Genomic DNA, 6,000 nt, shown 5'->3' on the forward strand with positions numbered 1-6,000 from the left:
TAACATTCCTTAAGGCATTCGTGAGACAACACATTCAAGAATTGGATGGATGGATGGATGGATGGATGGGAAGGACATAAAGTCAAAAGGACCTTGACTCTGACTTTTGACACCCAAAATCGAATCACTTCATTCTTGGGACAAAGTCAAAGCTTCCAAAAATGGGACAGATGTGAAATCAAATTTACCTTGAATCAGTACGGTATTTTTAATGCTCACATATGCACAATGCAGCACATGACTTGATGTGGCAAAACAAAACAATAGACTGTATTATAAAATGGATGTTGATGCTGGATCAGAAAAGTGAAGCCAATGCTTAAGTGCCTTGAAGTTCAATACCACTGAGGGCCACAAGGGCCTAGCTCCAAACAAACTTCTATTCAGAAAGTATCGATTTCTGTCATGAAATATTAAAAGATTGTTTTCCTCAGTGTTCTGTTGGTCCTTCTGAAAATATTTAATTACATTACATTTAATTTAGCTGATGCTTTTATCCAAAGTGACTTACAATAAGTAAATTTCAACCATGAAGGTACAAATTCAGAACAACAACAATCAAGAAAGTACAATTTTCTTCAAGATAGTCAAACTTCAAAGTGCTATAAGTAAGTGCCATTTTAAGTGCTACTATTTAAGGTAAAGTCTGAAGAGGTGTGTTTTTAGTTTGCGGCGGAAGATGTATAGACTTTCTGCTGTCCTGATGTCATTGGGGAGCTCATTCCACCATTTAGGAGCCAGGACAGCAAACAGCCATGATTTTGTTAAGTGTAATTAAATATTGGGCCACTAAGAGAGGTATGTTTGGGGGCATACCTGGTTTGAGTGAAATGCCTGGAGTGCAGTCAGGTTGGCGGTAATGGTGGGTATGCACAGTGTCCTTGGGTTCTCAGTCAGATCCACCATTCGCCTCACCCCAACTCCACCTTCTCGTCCAAATATGGACACCTGTTAAAATACCAAGACAGCGACGGCAAAAATGCCAGATTTGCTTCAAAACGGCAGTTCAGAAAAGAATGGCTGATGCCACGGTGGGTTGCAACTTGGCTTAACATGCAAGTCGAAGGTTGGAACTTACCCCTCAACACTTATGTCTTTTTTGCATTTTCTTGTGTACATCAAACAACAAGATATAATACGTTAGCAAGGCTTAAGAGTGTTTTTTCCATTTGGACAGGGCCAGGTTAGCCTGACTCCACCCCTGCACTTAACATGGAAACCTGAGATTGATTCAATTTTCTTGTACCAATCTCAGAAAAGAGGAAATTCTTCTTTTGACATTGTAATACATAAATGTACCGTAACATTGCTGACCTTCTTGGAATGAGATCAGTCTGCGCATCCATTTTATATATGTTACATCACACCTACTTTCTTGCTAATGAGAACCCGGAGCAGGAGTGACAGCCATCTGTTTGCTTTCACCAAAACCAGTTCCCACCATTGGAATATATATAGAGGAAAAACACAGGATGACAATGTGGGGACACACAAACATCACATGGAAGAAAAACCTTCTTGACAGGATGCATTTTTTTTCTGAAATAAAAAGATTTTCATGGACAATTGGCCTCAATAATAAAATTCTTAGTGATGAGTTGGCAGATGTTCAATGGAGACTGGTCTAGCCAGAATTATGCAATGGCAAGAAACTTGAGGCCCTATTTACTAAAGGTTTGCAGGTGTAAAATCACATGTAAACTCCACACCACCCGCAAAAACATGTCCAAGCAGATTTACTAACAAAGTGCAGTGAGGATTCCGTCTTTCAAATGAGCAATTTAACACACATTGTCCATTTTGCATGTTTGCCTGCATGCGTATGTAATATTGGGAGTTTCTGCTTTAAGGTGCAAAATACTGGGAGGGAACATGCAAATAGAACAATTTAGCACCCGCAACAACATTTACTAAACCTGAAATTCAATTTAAATTTTTAAATTGTATTTATATAGTGCCAAATCACAACACGGGTTATTTCATGGCACTTAACACATTAAAGTCCTTACAGCAAGACTTTATGCAGAGAATATTATGCAGAGAAACCCAACAATTCAACAATTTTTTAATGAGTAATTTCAACATCCTTACAACAAGGAATTACAATAATCTAGCCTAGAAGTAACAAACGCATGAATGAGTTTTTCTGCGTCAGGCTGATGAAGGATTTTCCTGATTTTATTAATATTACATAGATGAAAGAAGGCAGTTCTGGAGATTTGCTTTATATGGTGTCTAAAGGACAAATCCTCATCAAAGATGACTCCAAGGTTCCTCACAGTTTTGCTGAAGGCCAAGACAACATCATCTAAAGTAACTAAGTGATTACAGAAAGAGTTTCTGAGGTGTTTAGGACCAAGTACAATCACTTCCGTTTTGTCTGAATTTAGAAGCAGGAAGTTTTTGGTCATCCAGGCCTTTATGTCTTTTAGACAGGCTTCAAGTTTTACTAACTGATTAGTTTCATCTGGTTTTATAGAAAGATATAGCTGAGTGTCATCTGCATAACAATGGAAGTTTATGCAGTGCTTCCTGATGACATCTCCTAATGGAAGCATGTACAAAGTAAAAAGTATTGGGCCTGACACTGAGCCTTGTGGAACTCCATAACTAACTCTTGTTTGTCTGGAAGACTCATTGTTGACATGGACAAACTGGAATCTATCTGATAAATAGGATTTGAACCAGTCTAATGTAGTTCCTTTAATCCTCGTAACGTATTCTAATCTCTGTAATAAGATCGTATGATCAATCGTATCAAAAGCAGCACTGAGGTCCAGAAGAACAAGTGCAGAGACAAGTCCATTATCTGAGGCTAACAAAAGGTCGTTAGTAACTTTCACCAGTGCTGTTTCTGTGCTATGATGAACTCTAAAGCCTGACTGAAAATCTTCAAACAGATCATTCCTCTGTAGATGATCACAAAGTTGATTTGCAACAACTTTTTCAAGGATTTTAGAAATAAACGTCAGGTTGGAAATTGTTCTGTAGTTTCCTGAAACAGCTGAATCAAGAGTCATCTTTTTAAGTAAAGGTTTAATTATAGCCACTTTAAAAGCCTGCGGCACATAGCTGGTTACAATAGATAGGTTGATCTGATCTAATATGGAAGTATTAATTAAAGGGAACACTTCCTTGAAAGTTTAGTTGGGATGGGATCTAACAGACAGCTAGAGGATCCAGATGAAGAAATAACTCTAGTTAACTCAGAGAGATCAACAGGAGAGAAACTTTCCAAGTTTACATCTGGTCCTACAGTTGCTTTCAGGGCTGCTGTGCTTAACATCACATCAGTGATGGTGTCAGGAAGGGTCGGCCCGATTCTCTCCCTGATAGTAAGAATTTTATTAGTAAAGAAGTTAATGAGGTCATTACTGCTGAGAGCTGAATGAATAGAGGGCTCGACAGAGCTGTGACTCTTCGTCAGCCTGCTACAGTGCTGAAAAGAAACCTGGGGTTGTTCTTATTTTCCTCTATTAATGATGAATAATATATAGTTCTGGCCTTACGAAGAGCTTTCTTATATAATATTAGACTATCCTTCCAGGCAGGTGAAATTCTTCTAAATTAGTGGAACGCCATTTCCTTTCCAGCTTTCTAGTCGCTGCCGAGCAGAGTGTAAGTCTGAGTTGTACCACGGAGACAACTTCCTCTGGTTCATGACTCTCTTCTTCAGAGGGGCGACATGGTTACCACAGTGAGTGGGTTTATTTACATTCTGAGAAAAGCCAACAGAATCTAATAATGAACTGAAAGTAGAACTGAGGCTGTCGTTGTCCATGTCAACATGAATGTTAAAGTCTCCCACTATCATCACTTTATCTGAACTCAGCACTAAATCAGATAAAAAGTCAGAGAATTCAGTTAGAAACTCTGAATAAGGACCAGGTGGGCGATAAACAACAACAAATAGAATCAGTTTCTGTGCTTTCCAGTTTGGGTGAGAGACTAAGAGTCAGACTCTCAAATGATTTATAACCAAGTTTCGGTCTCAGATTAATTGATAAACTTGAGTGGAAGATTGCTGCCACTCCTCCTCCTCCTCCTCCTCCTCCTCCTCGGCCTGAATCTCTAGGAATATGATAATTAATATGACTGGGAGGAGTTGCTTCATTAATACTAACATATTCTTCCTGTTGCAGCCAGGTCTCTGTGAGACAGAATAAATCAATCTGATGATCAGTTATCAAGTCATTTACTAACAGAGATTTAGATGAGAGAGATCTGATGTTTAGTAATCCACTTTTAATTGTCAGATTTTGTTGATCCATTAATTTGGTAGGATCAATTTTTATAAAAATTTTATTGATACATCTTTTCTTGAGTTTTTTTTAAATATATGTGGTCTGGATACAGACACAACCTCTATAGGATGTTGAAGGTTTTGGGTGAGTGACAGCTCCAAAGAAGTTGCAGAGGAGCTGTAAGACTGCAGCTCTGCGTCCTGACCTCAACCCTGGATGTCAGGTTTTAGGGCTGTTAAGAGACACGGCCATATTTCTAGAAAGAAGAGCTGCACCATCCAACGTAGGATGGATGCCGTCTCTCCGGATCAGACCAGGTTTTCCCCAGAAAGTATTCCAATTGTCAATGAAGCCCACATTGTTAGCGGGACACCACCTCGACAACCAGCGGTGAAGTGAAGATGTACAGCTAAACATATCATCACTGGTCCGGTTAGGAAGGGGTCCAGAGAAAACTACAGAGTCCGACATAGTTTTTGCAAAGTTGTACACCGATTCAACATTAACTTTAGTGACCTCTGATTGGTGTAACCGGGTGTCATTACTGCCGACGTTAATAACAATCTCACTGTATTTACGATTAGCCTTAGCCAGCAGTTTCAGGTTTGATTCAATGTCGCCCGCTCTGTCCCCGGGAAGACATCTGACTCTGGCCGCTGGTTTCGCTAACTTCACGTTCCGCAAAATAGAGTCTCCAATAACCAGAGTTGGTTTCTCAGCGGGTGTTTCGCCGAGTGGGGAAAATCGGTTGGAGACGAAATAGGAGAAGTGATTGTTGTGTATTTTAGTACGACTGAAAGGACACGTATTAATCACATGCGCAAATCTGGAGAGACAACTGCTCTTATTGTGTTGAGAAGGAGACGCAGGGAAACCAAAGAATACGTTGAGAATATGGTTTTACACCTGTGGAAACATTTTTGAGATGAGAGGAAAAGATTATTCAGACATATCATTTGTCCAGCGATGACATTTCTGAGTTATTGAATGAACTGAATGATGATTGACAGCCAACAACAAGTAGGAGCCACAAAATACAAGCAATTATAAAACTTCTACTAATACCAAATAATACTAATACTAACTCAGCAGTCCCGTTTTTCATGTGTGCTGTTACAGGTACTGAATGTGTCCCGCAGAATTCACAGGTAGCTTCATAAGGTTCACGAGCACTCGCGAGACACTGAATGAAAATTCACCTGCTCATCACAAAGATCTGGACCTGCTGATCAGTGTTTGTTAGAGGATCTAATCCTCTTTTATTTGCTGATGTTTTATTACCAAGCCTTTTTTTTTTTTCGCCTTTTTGTTTTTACCCACAGTATTGACTTTCTTGCTAATAATCTCCTATATGGCGTTTTGTTCTTGTTATATTTATATTTCTTAATTTCAATGTGATCAGATTTCCTTTTCCGGCCGCTCTGTTTTCCATTGCTGGAATGCAAACACCTCATTTAGATACAGAGATTTGCACCTGATTTCAATGACGCAATTATCTTAGTAAATCACCCGCAAGACGGGTGCAAAAAAAAATGTGCAAACTTTTGGAAGGAACAAGCAATTTAGTACCCTTTATTTGAGATCTTATTAAATCAGGCCGTGGTCTTGTATATTTCAAGATAGGATAATGTTGGAATTCTTGTTATGATCCTTAAGAAATAAAAAAAAATACTTAGGACAAATTGACACACACTGCAGACTGGACATAGTGCTTTCTCATTTCAGTTAGTTCCATCCTCCTCTCACCAACCCAATC

This window comes from Brachyistius frenatus, unplaced genomic scaffold (genome assembly GCF_029030835.1).
Source record: "Brachyistius frenatus isolate BFR_SWC_R1_liver_20210118 unplaced genomic scaffold, ASM2903083v1 Contig_78, whole genome shotgun sequence".
NCBI lineage: Eukaryota > Metazoa > Chordata > Actinopteri > Embiotocidae > Brachyistius > Brachyistius frenatus.